General features: G+C 35.9%; 1 long non-coding RNA gene and 1 pseudogene across 1 annotated transcript; both read left to right on the forward strand.

Moving 5' to 3' along the window:
- Nucleotides 1–3477: 3477 nt before the first annotated feature.
- On the forward strand, nucleotides 3478–5254 carry LOC137949739 (uncharacterized). The gene is made up of 3 exons (XR_011111886.1): nucleotides 3478–3818; nucleotides 4756–4850; nucleotides 5167–5254. It is a non-coding gene; the product is annotated as an uncharacterized lncRNA (long non-coding RNA).
- A 1944-nt stretch (nucleotides 5255–7198) lies between these two features.
- Nucleotides 7199–10673, forward strand: LOC137949737 (vacuolar-processing enzyme-like; annotated as a pseudogene).
- The last annotated feature ends 1427 nt before the right edge of the window (nucleotides 10674–12100 follow it).

A 12100-nucleotide genomic window follows, 5' to 3' on the forward strand; every position in this document is an offset into this window, starting at 1 on the left:
TGTTGCAGCTCCTGTACACCAGATGCAGCAATATTATAGACATGGATTACTTGACAACTGTAATGCTAAGTGGAGCGCTCTTTTTGACTGTTTGAATTTGAAGACCAAAAGATCATCTGAGTTGCAGGTAAGGTTTCTTTGCTTTTGTATTTATCTTTAGCATGTTACGTAATTGAGTATTATTTTTAACAAATTTTATCTTGATAAGTATGTCTAAATTTTTGGGCAATTATTTTGTTGTTTCTGCGATGTTTTAAGGTTATTTAAAGTACAATAGCTGCTTTGAGCCTTTCCTACTTGCTTACTAGATTGACTTAGGTTAGCCAACTGGTAAGATAATAGATTTTCAGAAACCCTGTAACGGAAGAACGAGATTTTGGTTTTAAGTTCTGAATAATGCATTCTCAGATAACAACATTGAGATATTTGTGCAGTACTTTGTTGGCTTATTTGTGCTGTACCTGTCTTCTACTATTACTCGATGATTAATGGTGCGTCTCAGTGATTTGTCACAGTGAGAAAATGCTGGCATTGGGCAAAAACGTTGCTTTAATGTCTTTCTAACCATAGAAGAGAGAAAAAGTAAGCAAATTCTCTGTTTAGTTAACATTTCAAATAGTGGATGGTATACTATTGTCATGAAAGGGGATTCTCATGCTGCTGAGGCTTTAGATAGGTATTTTCTGGAATAAGATCTTAAATAGGTATGTTGTGATACAAACACAGCAGAAGATGATCCATATCTGGAGCATTCTGTGAAAGAAATAACAGGCATATCCACCTTTAATGTTGGCTCTTGCTGAAGACATTCTTTTGTGCCTGCCTCTGTGAGCATTATTAGCATCCGATGGCCATCACTTCACTTAGAAGATCTTTCACGAAAGTGAGTTACGAATAGACAGCTATTATTTTAGGTTTTTACTTGGGAAGTTATACCCTTAAATTCTCACTTGATCTGTTATATCTTCTGTCAATTCGCACAAGCTACTTGGGTGCTCATGGAGGTGGGAAAAGAATGCCATTTTCCTAGATAGTTTAATATCCTGCTTTAGTCTGCATGAGTACAAGCCAGAAGTAAATCATTCAGTTACAATAGATAGCTCCTCACATTCCCTTTTGGATAGGAAGTTGAATACTCTTTATAACTATTGGTATTTCACCCTCCATTGTAAGTGTATATTGTGACATGACTACCTCAGTAATCATGGTTTGCTTAGAAGTTTCTATAGTCTCACATTTTTTATCTTTGTGTCCTTAAAATTAAAATTAATGTGTATGAGGGACGTAAATCACATTGAATGAACTATCCACTTTTCAAGGACATTTACATTCTTGGGCACTAACGAGTCCATATGCTAATTTGTTTGTTAAATATAGGATGGCTCAATGGTTAGATTGAAGTGTTCAAGTAGGAGGTCCTGGATAAAAGTGTTATAGGTGTCTAGGACCCTGGGTATTTTGCTGGGGAGGGGGGACTTAGGGCTGCAAACAGGTCAGAAATGGAACTGGTAAGGGGTATTTTTTTGTTGATTTACCTGATTACATATAATATATGAAATGGATAAGTTAAAGGTTTAAATTATAATTTATAAAACTAAAAGATATTTCAACAAAACTTAAGAAATAGCATTAGAAGTTATAAGAAATATGAAAAATGCCAATGAGGTGCATTATTAAGTTATCTTCCACTATACATTATTTTTTATTTTTTTATTATTTTATTTTGAAAAGCGAGTGTCAATTGTAAGTTATTTGTCATCAAGTCATGCATTATTAGAAAAAAAGCTTTTTTTTACACTTGCAGGGAGAAGGTTGAAAATTAGAAAACTGGCACACTGTTTATATCTGGGTACAAAATGACCTTTATCCATTTCATTTCATAAGTAGTATTAGGGTAAATAAGTAAGCTTGACTGCATTCTTATGTTTGTTAGGATTTTTATTTCATAAACATTTCTAAGCGGCTGTGTAGGATGGTAGAATGTATATTCAGGTAAATTTGTCAACCTTTTTTGGAAGGTTTGGGGTGGTGGGGGAAGGAGGCTTGTATTAGCAAGTACTAATAGATATAATTAAGTCTGGAAGGAGATAGATGATGAACTGGACAATCGAGTAGTGATGGCTGAACTGGATTTGGATGGTAATCTGCCAAATTCAGAGGCAGGAAAGAAAAATCACTTCAGTAAGTGCAGGTCATCATTAATCCTAGTTAGAGATGTTGTGAAGATCTTTACCTTGAAGCTTGGAGTGACTAATGATTTCTGTCCCTAAATTGGTTTCAGTAAACAAAAGACAAATGTTTTAGATATTTTTATTTTGTGCTCAGGAAAACTACAGCTTTCAGGTTTCATTAATATCACTGCTTTTTAAAACGAGTATATTCATTTGTTAAAGCATTACTAGTAGCTGTTCCCTTGCACGTTTTAGGATCTATTATTTGTAATTGAATTGGTATGAAGATCTCTAAGTTGCTACGTCCATCTAGGGGTTTTAACCATGGTTCACCAATTCACAGGGTCCACCCGGATTTGGGAGGGGACTTGTTGGATCAGGGGCTGGAATGTTCCCTCTTATTTTCCCGTGAGCCCCCCAACCTTGATTTTCACCGGTTTTGGGGTGATCTGGCTCGGATTTCACTAGGTCCTGAGTTGGATCCCAAGCCTGGGTCACAGAACCCCAGTTTTAAGTATGATTTAGCAGATTGAAGTCTCAAAATCATGGGAAAATCAAGCTAAATTATCTGCTGAAGTTAGCAGAACTGTTCAGTTTTTGGGACCCTGATTGGGGTACATAAACCACATTTAAAACCATGTTAATGGTAACTTTTAAGTTAATGACAACCGATTGCTTTCCTCCCTCTGTAGTTGTAGACATTCAATAAGTGGACACCTTTCATTTTCACTATCTTTTTTGAATTTTCATCCAAGTTATATTGAAGTTAAAAGTCAACATTTGTGTTGTTCATAATTATGTGCCAAAAATCAAGACGATGATGCCGTGAAACCAAAAGAAGAAAAGGGAAAAAGGAAAACAGCTCATAGAAAGATGAATGAATATTTTCACTTTTTAGGTAGGTGTATACTAGTTGTTATCTACCAGAAAACTTAAAAAAAGAAAAGGGTAAGGAAAAAAAAGGTAGGCCTACTTGAGAGGTATTCCTTGGGTTTCAAAGCTAGTTCCCTTTCAACGACAGGATAGTGGCATTAGTTTTGTTTAAAAGTACAATCTTTTGCTTTTTGAGAAAAAGAGGGACTTACCAGCTCATTTAAGATTTGATTATCCTGATACAGCTTTTGATTATTCCGTCGTTTATGCTGTTTTCAAGTTGATTTTTGGAGATACCCAACTCGTTTTTAGATAAAAGCAAGTTGTTACGACACTAAATCATTTTCAGGCATTTTGCTCTTGTTGAATGCAACGCCTTATTGTAGACATTTATTTATTCTTCTCCTCCCATCTTACTTCTTCTGATGCAGGAAATTCTACATGCTCGCGAGAAAAGCAAGAATCATATTTGGTCTTTCAGAACCGTGGAAGAAGCTTCTGCTCACTGGGAGGAACTCTTCGGTCACGTCAACAACGAATAATCTCTTTAATCTTTTCTTTCTGTCAGAAATTTCTCCATCATTCCATCTCTCGGAGCTTGTAAAAGTCAATACTTCGATAATTAATCCCCAAATGGAGCAACTATGAAGAGAAGCGACGGAAAATACGACTATGGTTTCCGAATATAAGGAAAAACTGGGTTTTGATTCATCCAGTTCAGAGTGTTTTTGCTGTGTCATTGCAGATGAATGATGGCTTTATGTCCTCATATCGGTACCGTAACATCCGATTTGGACTTTTTAGTGTATCGGTGTTATACTATACTCATTGTGCAAGCAATCTAATATAAAAGGGGATTTGTGGGCTCATTAGATAAAAAAATTGATATTTTCTCTGATCCAAAATTTCGGTAGTCTGATTCAAGATGAATTTGAGGGTTTTGTTGGTTTCATTCACTTGAAAGCATCCAATAGTTGTTTTAAATGTTTTTTTAATCTTGAAATATGTTATTGTAGGAAAGGGTCTGGATAAGGCATGCTGACTAATTCTGGCACATAATAAAACTTTCTCTTTGGTTCATGTGGACATTAAGACTTCATATGACCATCACATAACGCTTTCCTAATAGCACATAAAACTCCACATAGTAAAGCATCTAATATGAATCTCACAGTTAGCACACTTTACAATTTGTGATCAAGTTGTCTCCTTCTTAAGTGAAACACCCTGTTGCTTGCATCTTACGGAGTCTGATGATCATGTTTGGTATCCTCATAGTCATAATCCCTGGAATCAGTGTATGTGTGGGAGCATGTAAGCTTTTGCTGCATGACATATATTGAAGGACTCTGAAGCATCCAATTGCTAAGAGCAACTGAATAGAGGAGTTTGACTCTTGCACAAATTTAGTGCTTAGGGGTATCTGTCTTATTTGAAGTGTGGTGCATGACTTATATACGTTCTATTGAATCTTCTGTTCAATATGCATGTGGTAGCTTTATATATATGTTTTATGTTATATTTGTGCTTGGAATATATGATACTTAGGATCTGAAAAGCTCTTCCTGTAGAGTTTGATCGCTTCCAGTGTGTTGGACAAGTTATATGAAGATTTGCATGCTTAAAGCATACAGCAAGATTTCCTTTGAAATAAACAACATTTATTTTTTACATTGTTATCATTATGGTTTTTTCTTTGGACTGTCCCTAGTCCATCAAACCAGGACTTACGGTGCATGTGGAGCCTATTACTGATCCTTATGGCCCTTCGATTGTCGATGACAAGTTGGATGCCATTGTTGTCAGGTAGAATTGCACTTCTTGTTCAAGTCCAAGGGCCTCATTTTAGCTGATTATTTTCCTTGGATGCTGAAGGCACCTTCGAGATATACACTCTTAGCTGCTTTGTCGTTTTAAAACTTCACTTGTACATTAGGTGGAAACACACCAAAGGATGAAAGTCTTTTAAGTTTGTTTTTCTTATCGAAGTTTGTACTATTTAATTATTCCACATGAAAAATAAACTAATTTTCTGTGAGTAGTTTTACTGTTGGTGCCCACCTTTTTTTTCTTTCTCTTCTTCATTTATTTCTCACATGTTTTTCTCAATTTAAAAATGCAGCGTGTCATTAGACCAAGGGGAGGAATAAATGAATGGCTCCTATGGCTTCCAGTGTCGCTCCATAAAAGGGTAGATTACATCATTAAGTGGGTCTTTGGCCATCCTCTGCATCAAAGGACATTTGGGGGTCAGAAACCGGTTCCTCTTCCTGCTGAAAATGGTAGGAGCATTGGCTTGTCATCAGTTCTGGAGCCCGACTCCAAACACATTGCAACATTGGCCCGTGAGACATTCGATAAGTACGATAATGATTTCATTTTCCATAAACCCTATGTTAACTTCTTTCTTTGACATTCATTATGTGTAAACGGGGAATTTTTCTTTCCTTCAGGGAAGGCCCATTACTGGTGGTTGCATCTGGTTGGGACACCGTATCTCTTGCAAGTTTGATAAAACGTTTGGCTCCCCAAAACGTCTTTGTTGTTCAGGTTTGTGTTTGATAGCTTTCTTCTAATTATGGTAAACTTCTGTCCTATTAAACTTGATCATGTTGAGTAGCTGGTGCTCTTATATCCGCTTGGATCCTTGCCAAAGTGTTGCTTTACGCCATCACCCATTCCCATTATTTATCTTTGTATGATTCAGCTGTTAGTACCTTAATGTTTTATTTTATTTCAAATTTAATCTGGGAATTAGGTTGGATGGGTAGTTTAGTCTCTATTTAATTAAATGCTAGAATAAACATGTAAGTTTGAGAAAGACACATCCATTACTGGGGAGCAGGATTATTACAGGTATGTTTTTCATTACCCGCTAGATTTAATTTGTCGAGGGGATGGCCACTGACTTGTGGGATCCACTAAATTGTAAAAACTCATGGGAAGTATAATACTAAGCATATCAGTGGGAAGTATTGAACGCCCAACCTTTTTTTTCTTCTCTTTCTTGTGTATTTTATGGCAAACCATAAATCCTAGCCTATACCCACACCAAACTCACCATTATTCATGCCAAGACTTGAGCTTGAGTTTGGATATTTTGCACTGAGCTTAGGTTCATAACACGATGTTACTTGTGGAAAATTTCATCTATGTGCATGAACAAATTGTTAACAGTTGCTAACATGTTCCAATCATCAAAAATAGGATTTCTTTTTTGGATAAATTGAATATTCTTGTTGACTGGTTTAGTAGACTCGTGAAATTTTGATAGGACACGAAAGAGTGTATGCTATGTTAGTGGCAGACAGTTATACATAAGATAGGTGGATGGATTCCCTTTATTGGCTATTCAAAGTGTTTTCTTTTATAACTTGTAATAGGTTAAATTTTCTTTAACTAGGTCTTGGGTTCATGTCTCAGGGGGACTAACTTTTTTTTTTTTTTTTGTATGCGTATCCAATATTCAGAAAAAAAAAAGAGGTACTGTTATTTATCCGCAAGCTGTATAAAATTGATTAATGTAGCTGTTTCTCTAAAGATTTGTCTCATCATCAAAATTTAGATTTTATTTTCCCAAGTAGAAGAAAGGGAGCTGTCGGTTTGTTCTTCTTGCTGTTTAATTATGACATATGCATTTCTCATCCAGTGTTCAGATTGGTATCATCTTTTGTTATTGTTTTTACAGATACAGCATCCAAGAACACATCTAAACAGGTTTAACTTGGTAGTCGCTCCTAAGCATGACTACTACCCATCGACTCCTCAGGGACAGCAAGAGACCTCTCAGTTCTTGCGCTGCTGGATCACTCCAAGAGAACCACCTGAGAGGCATGTGGTATGTTTATATGTTGTTCTGAACATTTTCACCTGGATGTTGGATTCATTGTTGGCTGATCAAATTGAAATTAATGCATATGAAATTGAGACCATAGGAAGTGTGGATGTAGAGTTTCATCTATTAGAATCAAAGCAAAAGTTTGAACATGCCCTAGTACTATTTCACCCATTGAATTGGTTGTCATTTACTAATTTTTATTAGCATTCACACACTGCTGACAGATTTTAAAATTTGGAATGTCAGGTCCTCACAACTGGAGCATTGCATCAGGCAGATGCGACTGCTCTTCGAGTTGCTGCAACAACTTGGCATGATGAGTTGGCCCCACTCCCAAAGCCCTTGCTTGTGGTTAACATAGGGGGTCCTAAAAGTAAGTCGCTACACTGACTTATTTCTTTATATTTTTTATTTTGTGTATAGAAAATATCTCTAAGAGAGGGAAACTAAAATATTGAGCGAAAGATCCTGAAAGGAAAATGCCGAGTTTTTGATCGAGATGTGATCAGAATGCCATGGGATGGAGCGGATGCAGCCGGGACGAGGTGGGCAGTCCTTGTCACTGGCTCGTCTGTTTATTGGAATTATAGGCACCAGGTGGATATTTGTTTAGTTGAAGTTTTGAATTTTTCTGTTTAGGCATTTTCTTTTCGCTGTTAAATTCTTCTGTTTTGAATTCTTTTGCGATCTCTGCGTTCTACTGAGCTTATGTTGGTATTAGTAGACTTTTGTGTTTTGTTCCTCCTCTGTTCAAATCCTGGAGTGCCTTTGTACGCTTATTCTCTTGGTTGATAGAGATTGCTTATTTGTTTTCTATTTACAGCTATAATTGGCTTGTAGTGGTTTCTCTGCATCTATATAGTGTTCATAACTCAGATTTAGTTAAGACTTGCAGTGGACATTCTTCAAGCTCTAGATACGTTATTCTTATCAAAATATCTTTGGAGGCAAGTTACTCTTTCAATTTGAGGAAACCATGCTGTCTATCTTGCATGCTTTTGTTGTGTAATACTTTTGATTATTATTGATCTTACAGTTCTTCCTTTAAAGATTATTTCAGGTCTTTTAAAACTTAGGACTACTCATACTCTTCCATTAACAGGGTAGTGTCACTTGTCTAGTGCTAACGATTTTAAGTCTAATTTTCATTAGTCGATAATGCTCTTCTGCAAAAAAATTTAAAATATCTCAATCGCTGTCTACTAATCATTGGTGAAGTTCGCAATAGTTGAGGTTCTTATGTGTGTATCGCTTGAAGATAACAGTGTCTTGTCAAGTCTAAATACTCTTTCAACCTTGGAAGCTTTCTAAATCGTAGTTAATTATGGAATTCCTGCCTTTGTTGACATGATATGTTAGATCACTTTTCCTTGTTGAATTGTGTCTGTTCTAAGATGTAGATTTAATTCTGGCTGATTTTAAAATTTTACAATTTACTATTGAAACATATACAGGCCGATGTGTGCCACGCATACCAGATCATGAAGAAAGGTGGTGTGAAAGATGAAAACATCATAGTTTTCCTGTATGATGATATTGCTTACAATGTGGAGAATCCTCATCCTGGCATCATAATAAATCACCCACAGGGTTTATGCCGGAGTTCCCAAGGTTAAACTTTCACATTCCAAAGCCTCTTTTTGTTGATGCATGTCATGTATTACTGTGTTTCACTTGTGTTCTCAAGCTTAAGGATATCCAATTGCAGGATTATGTAGGAGATGAGGTAACTGTTAACAACTTTATAGCTGTTCTCCTTGGGAATAAAACGGCTCTTACTGGTGGCAGTGGGAAAGTTGTTGATAGTGGTCCCAATGACCATATTTTTGTGTTTTATTCCGATCATGGTGGTCCCGGTGTCCTTGGTTAGTAGTCCTTCTACTCTCATCATTGGAAGTTTGAGTTACGTTTACATCTCTATTCAGATTCTTGCTCAAATCCACTTCGACTAAAAAAATTGAATAAAGAGCATGAATATCTGTAGTAAATTAATTTACCATATCTTAATCAGCATCACACTTCCAGGTTAACTTTCGAGTTTGACCTTGACCCAAAGCTCATTTTCATGAAAAGAGGAAAAACATATTACTGATTTGAAATGCTTTTCTCTAAAAAATATTTAAAAATTTTCAGGGATGCCCACCTATCCTTATCTTTATGCTGATGATATTATTGGGGCATTAAAGAAAAAGCTTACTTCAAAGTCTTACGAGAGCTTGGTGAGCAACATTTCTTATCTAGGTTTATTGCTTCCACTCTTGATTTCATGAAAAGAAAAAAAAGTTATGATTCAACAATGTTACAGGTTTTCTACCTTGAAGCTTGCGAGTCGGGGAGTATCTTTGAAGGCCTTCTCCCTGAAGGCTTAAACATTTATGCAACCACAGCTTCAAATGCTGAAGAAAGCAGCTGGGGAACTTACTGTCCTGGGGAGATCCAAGGCTCACCTCCCCTCCGGAGTATGATACTTGTCTGGGAGACTTGTACAGTATTTCTTGGATGGAAGATAGGTTTGTCATGTTATAATCTTCTTTTATTGTAAGCAATTGTTTCCTGTTGTACATGTATTTTTTCTTGGTACAATTCTTTTTTTAGTTGAAGTTAGTTCAACGCATTTTGGTCATATGTTGGCAGTGATGTACATAACTTGCAGACAGAGTCTTTGAAGCAGCAGTACGATCTGGTGAGTGTTCAACTTTGTCTTCCTTTTCTCGTTGTTTTGGTGGAATCAATTTCAGGATCTGAGAGAGCTCTAATTCCCTTACCCTATGTAGGTCAAAGCCAGGACCTCAAGCATGACGTACGACTTGGGATCCCATGTTATGCAATATGGGGATTTGGATCTTAACACGAAGCACCTATTCTTGTACATTGGTACAAATCCTGAAAATGAAAATTTTACTTTCATCGATGACAATGCGCTAACCTTACCGCTAACCTTACCTTCAAAGGTCGTGAACCAACGGGATGCTGATCTTGTTTATTTCTGGAATAAGGTTAGTTTGATTTGCTTGATTTTTGGGCTCTCCACTTTCAACACGCCAATTGATTTTCTTAATCTGTACCTTCTATTTTCTTTTTTATGTTAAGTTCCGGAGAGCCCCTGAAGGTTCTCCAAAGAAAGTGGATGCTCAAAGGGAGCTGCTTGATATGATGTCACATAGAATGCATATTGATAGAAGCATCCAGCTCATCGGAAAGTTACTATTTGGATCTGTTAAGGGCTCGGAGGTGTTGAATGGTGTTCGACCAGCGGGCCAGCCTTTGGTAGATGATTGGTCCTGCCCTAAGACGATGGTAAGTGGCCAACACCCATCCTTCTTCAACTCCAGTTGTGAAATACTACCCTATGTACCTGAATTGAATTCTGATGTGTATGAATTCCTGGTCCAGGTACGATCTTTTGAAACTCATTGTGGTTCCTTGTCTCAGTATGGCATGAAACACATGCGGTCCATTGCAAACATTTGTAATGCAGGAATCAATCAAGAGATGATGGCTAAAGTCTCGAAAGAAGCATGCGACAAGATTCCATTGAGCCCTTACAGTTCTCTTACAAAGGGATTTTCTGCGTGATAGTCATATTCATTGAATCTTAGCAGCCATAGGTGTGCTCAAGGTTATTGGTCATTCTCTATTACCCCAGTAAAAAAATAGCTTGGGAAACGACAAACAGGTTGATGAGGCAGTTGATTTGTGTTTAGTCTCTGTGGTTATATATATATATATATATATATGTGTAAATACATGGATCCCACTAGCCATAGTGAATACAATATTTATTCCTGTTTTGTTGTTATTTACTTTTATGTTGATTAGTTTTTACCTGCATGAAGGCTATTAGACCGTCTCGTTTATTTGGCACTGGCAGATTCCCTTTCCAAAGCTCAAAGCTCAAATCTATTATCTTTGGCATAAAATGAAAATGGTATTAATTAATGAATTAAGGAAGTTAGCCTCTGGGGAGTTGGTTTTTTTTTAAACCAGTTAAATAGTAGATTCCAACAGCAACAAGTATTGAAGCCATAGTCATATATTACTCACATAAAATATGGCCAAGCAGTTTGCTATCAATATAAATTTCTGATAAACCAAAGTTCTAGCTATATAAAAATCTACATCCAGTTTATGAATCAATGTAATTTGCGTGTTACTTCAGATTGTAGGGGGGAATCTTACTGCCCTCTCTCATATCTACAAGGGTCATACTTTGTCTTTTGTCTAAGATTGTCCAAGTTCTATGAGTTTGACTCAAGAAAAAATATGAGATAGTTTTTTCACCCCATTAAATCTTCATCAATTTGTTATCGAGCTCGAGCTGAAACATACATTTAAAAATTTTCAAAAAATATATATTAAATAAATTATATTTAAAATTATACATATATTTTACATAAAATTAGGTACGACCTCTACATACAATTAGGCATAACCTATATATATAATACATGTATAAGATTGAGGCGTAACTCTTCTTAAAATTGAGTATAATTTATGCATATAATACCTGTATAAAATTCGGTATAACCTCTACTTAAAATTGGGCATAATCAATATACATAATACCTGTATAAAATTCGGCATAACCTTTACTTAAAATTAAGCATAATCAATATACATAATACCTGTATAAAATTCGGCATAACCTCTACTTAAAATTGGGCATAATCAATATACATAATACCTGTATAAACACTCCATAAACACTCCATAAAATACCTGTATAAACATTCCATAAACACTCTATGAAATTATTTATACACTCCATACACTGCATAACATTATAAATAAACTCCATACAATAATCAAACACAACAAAATTAAATGAAATATCACTATCAATTTACAATCACCCAAATAAAAACTATAAATCCATTATAAAATTACAAACTATAATTGTTTCTCTTAATGCTAGAAAATAATATACGTCCCTGCATGAGCAAAATCTACACCTTTGATAGGTTTTTCACCCCTTAATCTTCATCAATTTGTTTTTATTTGATCTTCTTTAAGTGCATCAGTCTAAGCTAGTTCATTAACTTGTCTCGTCTATTTTCTTCCGTAGGATCTTCATTTCAGTTCTCTCTCTGTTGGTCTAAAGAGGGAAAGCAAAGGTATCCTTTTGACAATCTCTCCCTTGAAAATGATCCTACTTAGGTAAACAGTTTTACCAAAAAATGACCACTAATACTCTTATTATCAATTTGCTAGAAATAAC

This window comes from Aristolochia californica, unplaced genomic scaffold (assembly GCF_029961685.1).
Source record: "Aristolochia californica isolate CCGP_79_NKW_82.1479 unplaced genomic scaffold, dmAriCali1.0.hap1 SCAF_14, whole genome shotgun sequence".
Taxonomy (NCBI): Eukaryota; Viridiplantae; Streptophyta; class Magnoliopsida; order Piperales; family Aristolochiaceae; genus Aristolochia; species Aristolochia californica.